The sequence below is a fragment of the Pinus tabuliformis genome, chromosome 8 (assembly GCF_031772625.1).
Source record: "Pinus tabuliformis cultivar Carrire ecotype Pingquan chromosome 8, CPIR1, whole genome shotgun sequence".
NCBI lineage: Eukaryota > Viridiplantae > Streptophyta > Pinopsida > Pinales > Pinaceae > Pinus > Pinus tabuliformis.
The window spans coordinates 470,095,346-470,114,101 of NC_142294.1; the positions used below are offsets into that span (position 1 = coordinate 470,095,346).

The window sequence follows — 18,756 nt, forward strand, 5'->3', positions numbered from 1 at the left end:
CCCTCGGGTGAAATATGCCACATGGTTTTTGTTGTTAGGTGGATCAATATGGATTAGTGTTGGTGGATCGAGATGGCTCCTAGGTTAGACAAGGAAGGCACCAACTCACAGTCAATGCTCAAACCAAATGTAGGGTGGAAATGCATACAACATAGCAACAATTGAATACTTAATTAACTTCGAGGTTTTAGCGAGTGGCATGGATATTTTCATGCATGCCATGTCATGAAAATATCCTATGCAAACATATAAGTGGTTACCATGTCAAAGAGAGTTGTGTTTGTCAATGGTATTTTGTTGTACTCTTGTTTTTGGATGTAAACAATTAACAAGTTAAAATCCTCTCGAGCTATTCATGGTTTAATACACCTTGCCCTATATTATATAACCTCTATAAAAAGTAAAGGTAGGTCCGAATTGGTCAAGGAAGCAATCAATTTATGTATTGCAGAGTTGTTCAAATTCTCCAATATGAAGGCCATATGATGGTGTATATTGTAGTTTGATGATGGAGCATATGTGGATCTGTGTTGAGTCTTTGCATACTATCTTTATAATTGTAATGTGAACATGTGTATTCCTCTTTTAATATAAATGATGTTATTCTAAGTTATATCTCATAGAAAAGTACTTATAATATAGTTTTCCTTTGTAGCACAAGTCAGTAGGTAGGACCATCTACCTGGTTTGCTGTGCAAATTCATTTATTTCTTAGTTAGATTAGCTAATTAGAAAAAATTGTTTTTGTAATTATGTTCTACAAATCAATATTTTTATTCAGTGTGATTGTTAGTTCTTGAACTTTCATGTCCTTCATTGAAAAAGTGTGGATTCCCTATAGATGTTAGGCACTAAAGGTTGAAAAACGAAAGTTCTTTTTAAAGATTTGCAAAATTTCTTGATGCATTTAATGCAAACAATGTTTTGTGTTCGGATCTTGTAAAGTGCTCTTATCAACATAATTCTAGTTATCCAACAAAACTTTAGCATTTTATTTTCTTCCTGATTGAATTTTATCTTATAATTGTAAAGTGTGGATCCCCTACAAAAGTTAGGAACTCAAAGTTGAAGACCATAAGTGCTTCTTAAGGAATCATAGAACCATTTAATGTCTCTGATGCTAAACAATAGACTATGATTGGAGTATACAAAGTTCTCTTGAAAACATAATCCTAGTGATCTAATAAACTTTTGTAGCCCTTTAATTTTTAGTCTTTTTGAATCTTATTGTAAGTAGGCTATCAAGCTCTAAGAGGGATCAAATCTCTTGATGTGTGAATCTCTTTTAGAGTGCAATATATTTTTTTATTGTTTATATTGCATTTTTTAATGTATAAATGGATTAAATTCCTTGAAAATCTCTTTGAGCACTTGGATTGTGTAGAATACACAACCTAAACTTACAATTGCAATAAATGTTTTCTAGATTGCAAATGACTAAAAAATATACCTAAAAAGAGACCGAAATGATAATAGTGAGAGATTAAGAATAGTTGAATTAATTAAAACCCAATTTTTTTAATGCATGTATTAATTTTATAATAAGAATTGAAATAATTACACATTTTTTTTTTTGCTATATATATATATATATATATATATATATATATATCATTTTAAAAGTTGATATAAATTATGTTATTCCACATTAATATCTAAATAATTTATGGTTAAGAGAGATATTTTTTTATATCTTTTAGATTAACATGTCAACAACAATAGCAATATGATCATTGATATTTTATAATGCTTTTGTTTAAAATTAATTAAATAGATATATTCATTTTTGTTTTTAACCAAAAAAACCAATAAACATAATGAAAGTGATAATTGATATTTTATAACGCTTTTAATTAAAACTAATCATTCATATACATATGTATATTTGACATTGTTTTTTATTTAAAAATTATTTCATTTTTATTTTAAAAGGGACATGTTAACCCAAAATTAAGCCGGAAAAGAATTGCACATCTTCATCAAACTAAAAAGTAAAAATGTATCTTCAAAAATAATGATATTTTTTAGAATATTGAAAATTTATTTTTTAATGAAAAAATAATATTACTTTTAAGTAGATAAATTTCGAAAAAAAATATATATATATATATATATATATATATATATATATATATTTTAAATATTTTTTCTAAAATAATAATTCATAACCATTAAATTTTAAATAATATTACCATTAATTACGCCGTAAGGCGTTCCCCTTTGAAATCAACTCCCCCAGCTACCTCCCTATCCTAATCCTAACCGTCAGATCTATTGTTAGACGATTAAACAATGTTCTACTGTTCAATTTTTAAAAACCTTTTAATGTAAGATTATTTAATGAAAATTAATTAATCAGCCGCCTGTTACCCTAACCAACTCGTCCGCACGGGATATCAAGCATTCGCTGCAGAGGAGGGTATTATTTGATGTAGGAGGGAATTCTCGTCCGTGCGGGATATGAAGTGTTCACTGCAGAGGAGGGAGGGTATTATTTGCTGTAGGAGGGAATTCTTTGCTTCAGACCGGAAACTGTACAGTTTGGGGTTACCCTACTTCTTTTTTGTTGTTTTATTCATTTTTTATTGTTTACGTATTGACCTCTCATCGAACCTGGTTTGGCCAGACTACTGGGTGCAGAGTAGAAGGCTTCTGCTTTTTGGAGATTGCTCAAAGGTAAATGGAATCTGTCCATCTTTTATTTTGAACCGAATTTAATTGGATTTTCTTTGTTTTTTTTGTAGATTGACTTCATACCGGGTATATATTTGTATGTACAGTTTCTGAGAATAAAATCTTGGGATTTTGCCTCATCATACTATGTAGCAAGTTGCAAGATTAGCTCTGAATATGGAGAAGTTGACAAGCGCCAGAAATGGCCTGTTTTCAGTCTTATGCTTTATGCTCTGCTTCCGGCATTTAGAGGAAATGTGATCTACTTAGCTCTGTTTATTACTGTAGAAATTTGAACGGATGATTGATGTGCTCTACTATGGCAAGGATTTTGATTTTGTTTTGGTCTATGAGTGAGTTAAAAAAAAAGTGGACTAGCAGAGTAACAGAAAAGTGCATAGCCATCCCAATCCAGTAGTTTGCTACACGGCTGAGAGCGAGTAATAACAATAAATATCAGACAAATACATAGTCAAGATTGTCCATGAATGTCAGCTAAACAAACACTGACAGCTAAAACAAGAGCTGTAAACAAAGCCAAAAGAGATAAAATACATATATGTCGATCGATGTGTAAACAGTCGCAATTTGCATTTGGTGCAGGGATTGCATCCTGAAAGGACTGAAACTATTCATATGATTGGTGGTTAATCTGTTCAATTATAGCTCAAAGATTATAGGGGCTATATATACAGGCCGCGTGGCTCATTGATTTGTAAGGAAGGGTATTGAAAGTGGTGGAAGAGATACAGAGAGTCTGATCTTCACAGAAAGAGATATTTGCACAGGTCCGCACTACAAATTAAATACGAGTAAGTGCTTCAAACCTTGAAAGTTTTATGTATGTTAGGGTTCTTGTGGGCTTCTAAGCTTTTAGTGGATCTTAAAGATTTAATTTCCCAATGGTTGGGTGCCCAAATGCTTTGTATTGAAGAATTATGAAGATATCCAGAGTTTGAATTAGTTGTGGCTGTGGAGAGGGCTGTTGGGCTTATCGGCGTTTGGGCAATTCGAGGGCCGGCAGAGTTGTCTGTTATAAAGTGTATGTGAGAATATCTGGGCAGTTTCCACTGGTTCTGCATATGCCTGTTGTGGGTATTTTTGATATCTTAGTTTCTGTAGAGGGTATTTTTTGGTTTGGGGATTTGTATATTCCTGCATATTTTAGGGGTAACTTCATTGAGAGCCGTAATGAAGTGGGTAATTTGAATATAAAGGCCTTGTGGATGTATCTTTAGTTGGGTTGTCTAGAAATCTGAAGCCAAAGATCTTTCAAGGCTTCGGGTTATTCTGGCAGGGAAATGTAAAGTATTGGGTGGTCTATTGATAGGATTAACATTTCTAGGCCTCGAAAGTGGTTCGATTTCTTGGTCCCCTCGATTTTACTTGAAGATCTTTGAAGTTTTTTAGTGTTGTCTGTTTTTGTGGAGCAATAACAGAGATTGCCAGGTCCATCTATTTCGGTGCTTTTCTGAGACAATTTTTACATAAAATTTAGAGATTTGATGTTTCAGTTCTTAACTGCGTCAATTTATGCCATTGAGTATAGAGGGATGCCATTTTTTTCTGTTCATCCCCTTTGCCGACTTTAGGTTGTTTTGTTGTTTATTTTTTTAGATTAAGGGGTTTTGTTTGGAGAAAAGAGTAGAGTTTTAGCTGGAACAAGGGTAGTTTACTTTGCTTTGTTAGGGGGTTATTGTGCAGAACCATGGGAACTGCCATCTTACCTGCCCAGGATTATTTGGCCTCTTATAAAGCAAACAAGAATAGGCATTCAACTGGGAAGGCTTACCATCGTGTCAATTCTCTACGATCAGAGAACAACACTGTACACAGCCATAGAATTTCGGGGAGCAGCCCTGATATTGATAGAATGAAAACAGATCCCAAGTGGTTGCAAAATTATGTGGCTTCCAATGCGGTTAATTCTGGAAAGTGTTGCAGGTTATGGCCTTCTCCGAGTTACCGAGCCGGAGTTACCGAGCCGGTGTAGACTCGGAGAATATTTCTTTTCTGAAATCAACTCCCCCAGCTGCCCCCGTGTCCTAATCCTAACCGTTAGATCTATTGTTAGACGATTAAACAATGTTCTGTCGTTCAATTTTTAAAAACCTTTTAATGTAAGATTATTTAATGAAAATTAATTAATTAGCCGCCTGTTACCCTAACCAACTCGTCCGCACGAGATATCAAGCGTTCGCTGCAGAGGAGGGTATTATTTGCTATAGGAGGGAATTCTCGTCCGCGCGGGATATGAAGCGTTCGCTGCAGAGGAGGGAGGGTATTATTTGCTGTAGGAGGGAATTCTTTGCTTCAGACCGGAAACTGTACAGTTTGGGGTTACCCTACTTCTTTTTTGTTGTTTTATTCATTTTTTATTGTTTACGTATTGACCTCTCATCGAACCTGGTTTGGCCAGACTACTGGGTGCAGAGTAGAAGGCTTCTGCTTTTTGGAGATTGCTCAAAGGTAAATGGAATCTATACATCTTTTATTTTGAACCGAATTTAATTGGATTTTCTTTGTTTTTTTTGTAGATTGACTTCATACCGGGTATATATTTGTATGTACAGTTTCTGAGAATAAAATCTTGGGATTTTGCCTCATCATACTATGTAGCAAGTTGCAAGATTAGCTTTGAATATGGAGAAGTTGACAAGCGCCAGAAATGGCCTGTTTTCAGTCTTATGCTTTATGCTCTGCTTCCGACATTTAGAGGAAATGTGATCTACTTAGCTCTTTTTATTACTGTAGAAATTTGAACGGATGATTGATGTGCTCTACTATGGCAAGGATTTTGATTTTGTTTTGGTCTATGAGTGAGTTAAAAAAAAGTGGACTAGCAGAGTAACAGAAAAGTGCATAGCCATCCCAATCCAGTAGTTTGCTACACGGCTGAGAGCGAGTAATAACAATAAATATCAGACAAATACATAGTCAAGATTGTCCATGAATGTCAGCTAAACAAACACTGACAGCTAAAACAAGAGCTGTAAACAAAGCCAAAAGAGATAAAATACATATATGTCGATCGATGTGTAAACAGTCGAAATTTGCATTTGGTGCAGGGATTTCATCCTGAAAGGACTGAAACTATTCATATGATTGGTGGTTAATCTGTTCAATTATAGCTCAAAGATTACAGGGGCTATATATACAGGTCGTGTGGCTCATTGATTTGTAAGGAAGGGTATTGAAAGTGGTGGAAGAGATACAGAGAGTCTGATCTTCATAGAAAGAGATATTTGCACAGGTCCGCACTGCAAATTAAATACGAGTAAGTGCTTCAAACCTTGAAAGTTTTATGTATGTTAGGGTTCTTGTGGGCTTCTAAGCTTTTAGTGGATCTTAAAGATTTAATTTCCCAATGGTTGGGTGCCCAAATGCTTTGTATTGAAGAATTATGAAGATATCCAGAGTTTGAATTAGTTTGGGCTGTGGAGAGGGCTGTTGGGCTTATCGGCATTTGAGCAATTCGAGGGCCGGCAGAGTTGTCTGTTATAAAGTGTATGTGAGAATATCTGGGCAGTTTCCACTGGTTCTACATATGCATGTTGTGGGTATTTTTGATATCTTAGTTTCTGTAGAGGGTATTTTTTGGTTTGGGGATTTGTATATTCCTGCATATTTTAGGGGTAACTTCATTGAGAGCCGTAATGAAGTGGGTAATTTGAATATAAAGGCCTTGTGGATGTATCTTTAGTTGGGTTGTCTAGAAATCTGAAGCCAAAGATCTTTCAAGGCTTCAGGTTATTCTGGCAGGGAAATGTAAAGTATTGGGTGGTCTATTGATAGGATTAACATTTCTAGGCCTCGAAAGTGGTTCGATTTCTTGGTCCCCTCGATTTTACTTGAAGATCTTTGAAGTTTTTTATTGTTGTCTGTTTTGGTGGAGCAATAACAGAGATTGCCAGGTCCATCTATTTCAGTGTTTTTCTGAGACAATTTTTACGTAAAATTTAGAGATTTGATGTTTCAGTTCTTAACTTCGTCAATTTATGCCACTGGGTATAGAGGGATGCCATTTTTTTCTGTTCATCCCCTTTGCCGACTTTAGATTGTTTTGTCGTTTATTTTTTTAGATTAAGGGGTTTTGTTTGGAGAAAAGAGTAGAGTTTTAGCTGGAATAAGGGTAGTTAACTTTGCTTTGTTAGGGGGCTATTGTGCAGAACCATGGGAACTGCCATCTTACCTGCCCAGGATTATTTGGTCTCTTATAAAGCAAACAAGAATAGGCATTCAACTGGGAAGGCTTACCATCGTGTCAATTCTCTACGATCAGAGAACAACACTGTACACAGCCATAGAATTTCGGGGAGCAGCCCTGATATTGATAGAATGAAAAAAGATCCCAAGTGGTTGCAAAATTATGTGGCTTCCAATGCGGTTAATTCTGGAAAGTGTTGTAGGTTATGGCCTTCTCCGAGTTACCGAGCCGGTGTAGACTCAGAGAATATTTCTTTTCTGAAGCGGCCGCATAGCACAACTCCAAAGTTCGATGTAGATGGAGCTTTGCTTGGAGATTCTTTTTCTATTTTCTATGGTCAACGCCCATTTTATTCTTATTCTTATACAAATTCATCAGGCCAGAGGTTTGGCTATTCTCTGCAACAGTCGGTTTCGACAAGGCAGTATTTTCATGATCCAAAGCTTACAATGGGAAATATTGTTCATACTGAAGCAAAAGGGAGGAGAGGGCCAACAGAACAAGAACCTTGTCACGGAGAAGATCACAATATTGAAACGTGGGGAAACAATAAAGAATGTTGTGGGGAAGGATCCCGACAAAAAGAGCCAGGCCAGACAAAAAACTGGTCATTCAAGCGACAGGGTTATTGTAAATAATGTAGAATACAGGTTGTCTAGCCTGAAGCGAAACAAATCCGGCTGGGCATCTAAAACAGTTGCAAAGGTCTGTGGCGATGAGAGAAAAACAAATCAAGCCACCAGGCGAACAGGTTGTGAGGATGTCAACCTCACTGAATTGATAGATGATTTAATAATATCAACAGATCCTCTAGGGCCAGACCCAAGTGTTCTTCCAAAGGAAGGATCCAGAATCTTGCAGTATGTGTCTTCAGGGGTGAAAGCATCCGAGGTGATAGGGAATGAGTCGCCAAAGATGTTGAAAGAGTTCCAATATGTATCTTCTTTTGATGGTGTGGATGACACAAAAGTTGGAAATCCCTCTAGCAGTGACTTTGCTTCTCCTGTTTTTGAGTTGGAGAAATGGGCTGGTCCTGCATATTCCAACAATCCACCTCCAAGTAGCTTACCATTTCCCAAGTTCTATATGTAGCAGATGAGATCTATCGCAATGGATCTTATTGATGCCAATCATTGTTCCAAGAGCGTTGAATACATGGAATCTTCTCCAGTGTCACCTTCTGAAGAGAAGGTACATTCAGCTTTACCCGTTACTCCAGAGAAATCCCAGTCCACCTTTGCTACTGTCCGATCTTGTTCTAATTCTCTTCAGTTTGGAGTTGATACCTCTGCAACAAAATATCTGAGACGCTTGTTGGGTCTGGACTAACTAACTACTCTGATAATATGGTATACTAGGTGTATGTTCATACAAAAGCATTTTGATGGTATTTATTTCTTTTCATGTTGGAGGGTATAGTAGGATATTGATGCTGCGGGAAAGTTGCACAATGACTTAAACCTTCCATTTTTTTGATGGGAGAGTTTGGCCCAATCAGGATCAAATTGGGATATAAGGACTTGTGTATCCTGCTACTGTAATATAAGATGTAGTGTAGTTTGTAGTTTGTATATAGTTAAGCTAAATAAGTCTGGTCGACCGACCATGGTACAGTAGTGTATGGAAGGATTTAGATGTTTTCGGAGAATTTCTTTACAGTATAGTTGTTTGCTTGATGATGGGTATGTAATAGACAGAGCATGAAGAATGGGATTTTACTTGAAGCATTCTTCCCAGACAGGTAGAGCATGGGGAATGCCTTGGATGGCTTTTAAAAAAATTTGTGCAGATTGGCTGGTCTATTTTGTTACATGGATGCAGATGTCACTACTTTCCAGAGTATGTGGCTGAAGGCGGATTATGCTGGACATGATATGCTCTGTGGATGCTGTAACTGGGTTGATAAAATTACTCAACAATGAGTTGCAAAGAGTCGTAAAGTTGCAATGAGTCTCTGGCAGTCTTATGTTCTTTTGATGTTGTAACTGGGTTTAATAAAATTACTCAACAATAAGTTGCAAAGTTGTAATGAGTCGCAAAGTTGCAATGAACAATAGTTGGGGCATTATGCTTTATGAAATCTGCTTAATTGACTAGCAAAAGTGAACAAAATGACCAGGGAAACTCAAAAGATTGAAGGAAGATTGTCTATAGGTCTTTCTGGAATATTTTCAAAAAATGCAGCGGGAATATTGCTTCTGGTAGATTTGCAACCTAGACCCAGAGAACATAAGAAATGAAACATCCATAATGTATTCTACCTTGCTTGTTCGCGATCAAGTTTTGTGGATGAATCATGGAGATTTGCACAACTCAACAGCACTGAACGGCTTTACTGGCTTTTTTGTATGAATGTAGTTTTAAGCTAGTGAATAGCCTATATTTTGTGGTTTGACAAGTAAACCGAAGTTGTTGAGCATTGTGATCCTTTTTTTAGTGGTAAAATAATTTTGCTGGATTAAATTTGCCAGTTCATGAATTTATTGTCAGGCACTTCCACCGCTTATCGTAGTTGCACTGTTTGGTGTGATAAACTGGTTTGTTGCCAGATTTTATGTTACTAACAGTGGATTTTATGTTACTACTGTGTATTTTGCAAATGAACTTAGCTTTGTTATACAGCATAAAAATGTATCATTCAAGCTGAAATTAGAAGCAGTGAAGGGGCGAATATTACTTGTGTACTAGCTGTCTTTAATTTCTGCCTGAGAATATTTGGATTTGTTATTTGGCATGCAATGATTCTGGATGTTTCGGGATTTCAATATGAGATGTTGAAATGATTAGGTTGGATGTCAATATGAGATGTTGAAATGATTAGGTTTGGTTTGAGTTCGAAGTTTTTATGAGGCTGACCCGATTCAGGTTTGTCTATATACATAGAATTATGAGATGTTGAAATGATGAGGTTCGGTTTGAGTTCGAAGTTTTCAGGTTTGTCTATATACATACAATTATGAGATGTTGAAATGATGAGGTTTGGTTTGAGTTCTAAGTTTTTGATGATTTTGATGAGGCTTGTCTATATACATAGAATTATGAGATGTTGAAATGATTAGGTTCGGTTTGAGTTCGAAGTTTTTGATGAGGCTGACCCGATTCTGGTTGGTCCTAATTCTGGTTGGTCTATATACATACATTAACTGTAAAATGAAATAATGAAATTCAGGTTTGTCTATATACATTGAATTATAAGATGTTGAAATGATTAGGTTCAGTGTGCCATTGGGTATTAAGCATGGTAGTGCAGAAGATAAGTTGATGGTTTACAGAAGTCGAGTATTTCTATTATGTGTCTTCTTTGGACATAATTTTAATGGGCTTCCTTCCTCGGATTTCTAGCAGTTATGGCACCCAAATCCCATTGGTGGGAAATGGGATTTCTTACTACACACTACTTGCAGTTTTCATCGAATGAAGTAGCTACCTTCTGGGTGGGTCGATGCTAGCCTCATATGCTGAAAATTGCTAAGATGTTGAAATGATTAGGTTTGGTTTGAGTTCGAAGTCTTCGATGATTTTGATGAGGCTGACCCGATTCTGGTTGGTCTATTTACATACATTAACTGTAAATGAAATAATGAAATATAGCATATAAAATTAAGAAATCAACATCATAAATATAAAAAATGTTATTAAGGAATTTTTTTATGGTTTGTTGAATTTCAAATGTAAAGGTTGAAGTTCAGCGAAGCTTCTTACATAGTTGATAGGTTGATGTCTCTCTACATATACATTTCTGCATTCTCTTGTTTATGATATATTAATGTTGACATGTTCATATGATAATTTTCGGTGCAAGGGCATGGGATATGACTGTTTCTCAGCTTCGGGTTCGGAAGGCAATAAAATAGTGTTTGTTCATTGTTATCGTGGTGAAGATATTTGTAAATTCTCATTTGTGCCTCGGCCAAAAAACAAAAAAAAAAGAGTCTATACATAGAAATGGAATGTGAGAAATCAGCAACAGTGAAATGGATAAAACAATTCAGAGCCCTTTGATGGGTTATTTTTTCTGGGAAAAACATGGGTTCCCTCCCCTAAAAAATCAGGGGTTCAATTTAAAGGCGAAAAAAACTTTCATATTAATTTGGTGGCTAACTTAGCTGAGGCCTCATAACTATTAGATTATTAGATTATTGTTATTTGTTTTAATACTTTCTTCCAAATTTCACTCTGCCCTAGATTTCAAACCTATGACGGGGTGATCTACTAGCCAAAATTTCATGGCCTCATGTTTTCTGCTAACCATATTTGAAATTGGATTAGATGGTTTCCTTGTAGAATGAACAAGCAGGACAAAACGCCAACTTTTGCAATTCTACAGGACTTTATTCTTTGTGACACTTTACATTCAAATATTTAGAAAATATAGTCAAGTCCTTGTTCTGGAGATATTAAAGTGGCTATGCCTAGTTTTATAACTGCATCTTTAAGTTCGGGGCTGTTATGATGAGCCAAATCGCCATCTGCATTTGGCTAGAATTTTAATTTTCTTTGTGGGTTCTTTGGTAAAGACAATATAGTTAGGTCCTTATTCTGGAGATAGTTAAGTGGGCATGCTTGGGTTAATAACTTCATCTTTTAGTTCATGGATGTTATGAGCCTCATATATATGGAGATTACTCATGCTAATAATTTTAGGTAGGTGAGCCTAGGTGAGGCACCCTGACTAGGGCTGATAAGTCAGCATGATGACTTGTCTTATCTATGGCATGGGAACTAATAATTCTATGGACTGTTTTGGCTATTGAACAGACTACTTATGTATATATACATGTGTGTTATGATGAGATATTGTTTGTAATCTTGTCTGTCGAACTAATTAGAATGCATGGAATGAATGATGTTGATATGGTTGCTTATGTGATTATCAATGAAATGTGGTCTCAATAGTTGGATACTATGGTTGGGACATATGATAATAAATGACTGTTGATGCTCTTGAGAAAGTGTGAACTGTGTAAGATTGGCCAGACTTGCAGGAATCACCACTGCCCACCTAAATTGTCCACGTCATCATTAATGTGGAAAATTGGATTATTATGTATTATTTCAAGAAGAAAAACAAACAACAGATTCCATGTATTTTAACCAATTAATGATGCAAACTATAAGAGCTAACCAAAACTACAGACATCATAAGAACAACCAACTATAGGTGGTTCATTGATTATGAATTTGATAGCCTCCAATTTCTGAGAGAATGTCTTCAGTGTTTCTAACATAATATGTTTACTGTAAGAATACTACCTAAAAGTAACGGGCATGAGAATTCCCATATTAAGGATCACTGAATCTCTAGTAGCAGAAAAAAAATTATTGTCCTTGGCCTAGTCCTAGTTTAATCTCTGGCCCTAGTTATTTTGATATCAACAAAATAGGAATTTGAGGAATTAAAGCAATGGCAGGTAGGAGAGGCTTACACTGGCCAGTGTTGATTCATTATTTGAGACAGGACTTGTGAAATTGTGCATAGACAATTGACTTGTTTGTCCTGATTTTGGTGATAAATTTTGCAGGGTACCGGTGCCTTGTGAAAACATACCTGAAAAGAAACCAGGGAAGCAAACATACGCTTCTCCCACTAATCCAATTCATCAAGCTGACATAACATAAGTAAAAATAGGTCTTGCAAAATTTCAATCCTTATAGCAAAATTTACCTAAAGATTTCGGTAGGATTGCCAAATCCTATTTCAAGCTATGACACAATTGACTAGAGAATAAGATTTGGTGAACATGCTCTTCTTGGAGGCCTTGGAGGTTTTTTCCAACTGGATTTCAGGTTACTGTTTACATTCCCATCATTTTCCTTCTCCGAACATCCAGAAAGGGTATCCATGCCTCTTGCAAGACCCATATCTTCAGACTGGTTTGTAACCGCAGTAACAGTGGACTCCTTCATTGTATTGTGATGAGATGAAAAAAACAACTTAGCATTTGTCTCCTGGACGACCCCACATTGAAGTATATTCTTCCTTGCCTTGTCATCTTCTGATGCATTAACTACTAATGTTAAGCTTATCCTATACCTTATTTTTCCAAAAAACGTTTTGATCAATGCTAGGAATGGTGGAGCCTCTGCTTCAGTGACTGTAATATCACTTTCTAAATCATACTAATTTGCCCTTCCTGATTTTAAGACAAGCCCATCTATATCTAAATACGCAATGAGTATATTAGCATTCTTTTGAACAGTAGCACTCAAACTCAAGGGCATAATGCACGCTTGTTTTAATTGCATGCAGCTCCCCAGCCCATCCATTTGTATCACAGTAGTGAGCTTAAAGGGTACCCAAAACTTCTTAAACTAAAGAAAAACTGCCATTCTTATCAATTGACAACAACATAATCTCCAAATTCAGCAAAGGGGCATGAAACTTCCCACTAGATGACAATCTTGAATGAAATTCAATGCCCAAAAGAACATGCAAAACTCATGTGGGGACCTAAATTCCCTACTGCAGGTTGGTACCCAAATGTCAAATGGTTCTTGAGAATTAGCCTGAGATAGCCATTCTCATTACACTTTCTTTAATTAATAGGCCTTGCTGAAACCATTCCTGTACCTACTCAGCAATTTTGAGCTTGATTAGCACAATAACTTCAACAAGATTTGAATGCTGAAAACCAACATCTGATAACTATACACAATTCAAGGGTTCCCTAAGCTTGGCTAGTGGAATGGAACAAATTTCTGCAACGTGGATAGTGTTCTGGCTTTCCTAATATATAACAATCGCTAAGCATAATCATCTGACGTTTTGCAGTGTTTAAGCATGCTTTTTTGACTTATTTCCAAGAATTTTTCTATGACAAATCTGTCCCATCACTAACTCTGGCCTCTGGACTCTAGAGTTTTGGTGTTTGGAATTGATTTATAGTATTCATGCCCATGTTTGTGTTTGTCCGTTCCATAACTCGCTCAGCTTGGCAGGCCCACATGTTCTGTATGCCAAAAAAAAAATATGTTTGGCATTAATGTTGTGAGATTGATGGCTCATCCGGTGTCAATTATATTAATTAAAAGAGTAGTCCAACGAGGTAGAAATTTCAATGCTTTCTTTTAGGTGGTTTGGAAGCACATGAGGATATGTTCATGGTGTCAGGGTATATCAGTTGTTGCCACTATCCACATTTTTTACAAATCCTTGTACTATTTTGTATATAAATATCCCTACATTGACTGCTAAGCAGAGCACTGCTCATTGAAGTTTTTTTTCAAGCTTTTGTCTGGATTATTCAAAGTGTCAAAATTAACTTCACAAGCTGATTGATTTTTACTACAAAGGAAATCTGAGTTTCATCATTTCTTCATATTTATTTTTGCAGCTAATGTGGAGGAAAAATATTGACTTTCTGGCAAATGTTGGACACAGACATCACTTCTAATGGAATCTACAATGCCAGAAAGTTCATGACCATTTTCACATGTTCTCACACTAATAGACAGTCCGGAAAATCTCCAACCACCATTCTTGTCACCTTGATCTCATCCTCTACAAATTAAGAATCTAGTGTATGGTATAGATTGGTAATTTGTCATTTCCAAATTAAGCCCCATTTGGTCGGTACTTATAGTTTGTTAAGCAGTCATAGTTTTATAATTATAATGGCGTTCAAAGTGGTGAAGTCTCTTGCAAGTTTTCTGTTGCTGTTGAATTTCTACATGTTTCTTGTTGTGGGTGCTATTGCTAGATGGGCTCTCAATGACACCCTTTACCACACATACTGGTACTTACTAATTTCTTAGTAAATATACATATTGTTTTTCTGGTACTGCTTTGGTAGCTGCGATTGTAAGGGTTGCTTCATGCCTTTCATGACTCCATCATTTCCGGATTTTGCGTGCCCTTAGCTTCTAGTGCTAAACGACGGATCCAAATGCACTTGGTATGGATTAAGATGTGTTAGAATCAAAATAAACTTTTTGTGGTACCCTTTACGAGATGGGTTGAGATTTCGATCCTCGGACAGTTTCATCATCTACCCAGGATTTTTAATAGGTACATCGTGCATTTTATAGAAAAATGACACTTACAGAACTCATTGTGTATGTGTGTATGCACTTCATATATATATAAAGAGAGAGACTGAACGCCCAATTAAATTAATTTATAAAAAAACTAGGTAGGTGCTCTAAAATTGAAATCTTTGCCAGTTGTTTAGTTTTCTTCTTTTTTATTCACTATGTTAGTTGATTTCTCTTGATTCCCTCGATGCGACAAGTATTTTGATGCTTTTGAATTCCGTTAGCCCAACAAACACTACCAAGTGTATTGTTCTGGACATGATGAACCTAACCTAGATCGATTGATCCAAAAGGACAAGAGTTTCACCAGCAGAGTGAAAGAGCTTCGGCGGAAATCACATGAGGAAAGACCTTTGTCGACTCGTTTCGAACCAACCACTGTGGTTCATCGTCAGGACGATGAACCATAGTGGTTGGTTCGAAATGCGTCGACAAAGGTCTTTCCTCATGTGATTTCCACCGAAGTTCTGCTTTCAACAACTATTATGGATCACAGAAGCCTCAATTCAATAAGAGTGAAATAGATCATACACCAGGTAGTTGTTCAAGTTCCCACTTAGGAGTAGCTATAGATATAGACAAATCATGTAGTCTACATTTTCTGAATTCACGAAGAGCTAAACAACCCTTCTATTGTTGTTGGTTTTCTAGCATTTAGTTTCAAGGGTAAATTTTTGTTTCTGTGTCGGGTGTTATTGCTATCTTTCTTGCACTGTATTTTTGGTTTGACACACAGTAGCATTGAGATATTAAAGCACGTATCAATTTTCTTGAATTCACAGTTTACTTAGTTCTGCATTTTAATGGTGTGCTAATCAATTTCATTTCTTGTGATCCTTCATTTTTGCAAATCAGTAAATATTTTGGGAAATCTCGATAGTAATTCATTGGTATTAATTCGCTTCCTTTGCAAATTTGATGCCATAGCTCATAAGGGCATGCTATTGTTTTACCCTCAACTTACTCCTTGTAAAGTTTCATTTCATCCTTCTTCAATTAAAATTTTGCAAGGTTGTTACAAAAGTCTACAGGGGCACACATTGCCGCTCTTATTTTTTTAACTGGGAAGAGTATTTGTATTATATAATTCGGTGTCTGGCTCACTGCAATTACATTAGGCAATTTCATAGATGTCTCTTCAAAATTTTCAGTGTCCCTCTCCTCATAAAAAATATTTCATACCTTACCTGAAGAGGGTGATTATGGCTTACAAAAACAATGAATTTGTTTGTAAAGACTTTACAGAATTGCCCCGACAATTTATTATATTTTGTTTACTATTTTTTATATTCAATGATCTTCTATATCTCACTATTCTTTTCGAATTTATACCTTACGGCGTTTTCTTTGCAACATTTGGTGCAAATGCTAGTTATTTTGTTTTTAAACCCAACTTGCCCTTAACCAATGCTAATAATACTAATCGTTCTTTAATTTTTGAATAAAAATTCTAATCATTAAAAATAAATGAAAATTTCCCTGATTTAATAGCCATTAGCCATCATTGAGCGAAAACATTTTGGGTGTGGTTTCACTGATACTGAAATGAGGAAAGTGATAAGAAATATAATTTTTTATATAAAATGTTTGATGATGACACCCCGACCTCCGCCTCCGCCTCCGTCATGTAAAATTCCAAGTACATCACCTGCCACTTTGAATTTAATTCCATGCCTCGAGCTTCCCTTTAGACGGCGGGACGACAATCACCATGTTAGACATAAGACCGTATTGCTTCCGGTTGCAAAAGTTTTCCGACAACAATTCCGATAACGGATGCCAAATTATTTGTTTATGATTCTTGCTTGTTTAGCTAAGTTACTTGTGAAGCAGCATGATGCAGGCCTTAATAATTTGAAGAACGTTATGAACACCTAACTCTTATTTGATACATTTTGATGGGATAGTTTGATATGCTTTTGCAAGCATATCCATGTTTCCCATCTTGCGGGCATGAACTAAGGTAGCCCATATGTGAAGAATTAACCACCCACGGTCATACTTGTGGGTAACTTGTGGGTTAAGTGCTTGTGCATCTTTTTGTATAAATGCTATAGAAGTTGTAGAGGAAAAGAATCTTAAAGGGGAGTGGTGTATCTCCACATTAAAGAAGTCTAGCTTACTTTCTTATTTGTTCTCTCAGAGTGTTGTGACTATGGAACATCTCGTTGTTGTAAGTGATGACAAATGTAATAGAAGGCGTAAATATGTGGGTAGATGTTGGAATGATGTTAGTGGCTCTCCACATCTTGCAAGGAATCTCATGGCAAGTTGTTGTGCAATTCTGTTTAGCAACGAGTTTTGGAGAATAGAAGGCATTTAAAGGCAGGGCCAATGATGAAACCCCATACTTCGAGTGGACAATATTTTATAGCAAGGTCCTATAGTATCCGTGATATATATATTGATGTTTCCACATACATCAATAATATTATAGGATACTTCTCTTTAGAAGAGGATTACACAGGGGTCCAACATTGATACTCTCTTTTCATGAATTCATCACATTTCTATTTTGATTCCTCAAATGCAATATGAACAGCGTGATTTCTCTATAGGTAAAGAAAGGGAGCATGAATGTTGATCCATGTAGAGGAATTAGGGTTTCTCATAGAAGCTGAGCAACTAGGGTTTCTACAAGCTGGAAACTGGATCCACTCAAGCTCCTAAAACATGTTGGCAATATCGAGAACACAACAATAGAGGATGATTAGATGTAAGTAAGGCACAATAGCAGGCAGTTCAATAGTTCATGCAAGTCTCCATGGTCTCACAACAACATTAGCGACAAGAACTGTAGGCTTTCTTAGATTCTCAGAACCTCCTTCATTCTCCTCACGACCTCCCTTCTATCAATATTAAATATTTCTCATCATAATGCCAACAACATTTTCAAGATTCATGAGGGTAGGTCAACAATCATGGTAGGTGAACAACCACCTCACCTCTATAAATATATCCTCCTACCACATGAAAAGGACTTCAACACTTGAGCTTGGACTAGTAGTAAATAGTTGTTCTATACTTGAGAGCTAGAGGCACTCATCTCTTGGTAGCTAGTAGAGTGAGTTGTAGTGAGGCTAGGGTTTTGCATTAGGAAATGGTATGAGCAACCCATGTTCCATTGTTGGGCTTTGACAAATTGCAAGATGTGTACTTGAATTTGCAGCAGCATTAATAAGAGGTTTTCATGTTTGGCATTGATTCCCCTGCTTATTCATGGTGGTCGTATTGGTTGTTTGATATTTTCACTATATTTATATGTATGCTTTCATACACGCAATATGTTATGGACTGGTAAGTTGGTATGTAGTTGTTGCATGTCTGTTTTCTTTCGAATCTGTGCTTACTTATTCTACATCATGTCAGTGATCTATTGTGAACTAATTTGCAATTAACCTCTAGCATGTTCTTGTTCATGTATGTCTGATTGGGTTTTCGCTCACTGATCCTTCTCATGTCTGATTGGGTTTTCTTTAGTTTGTTAATCTTGGGCTGAATTTGTTTTGTTGTCTGGGCATTTCATTCCTGTACTCACTTTGGCATCTTTTCATTTGGTAACCAAGAGTGAAACATTCATGGCAGTATCTAAGCCCACATACTGGATGGGGCTCCTATCCCAAATGGTGTGAGGTCTAATTGGGACTTCACACCAGGGAGACCCCCTAGCTGTTGGAGACATCTAGCACCGTCAAAAGTTTTTTGCGCTAGACGGAATGTCAGATAACAAGTTGATCCCTTGGAGGCTGCAATTAGTTTCATATTTGTAAATGGCTCCATCTTGAATCTCTATACCAAGATGCTTTCCTAAAAGTGTAAATCTTTCAGTGCCTGCAAAAATT

The 18,756-nt window shown here is 36.3% G+C and overlaps 1 long non-coding RNA gene across 1 annotated transcript; it reads left to right on the top strand.

Moving 5' to 3' along the window:
- Window positions 1-2,460: 2,460 nt before the first annotated feature.
- Window positions 2,461-3,856, top strand: LOC149236100 (uncharacterized). Its single transcript, XR_016246207.1, has 2 exons — window positions 2,461-2,676; window positions 2,781-3,856. It is a non-coding gene; the product is annotated as an uncharacterized LOC149236100 (long non-coding RNA).
- The last annotated feature ends 14,900 nt before the right edge of the window (window positions 3,857-18,756 follow it).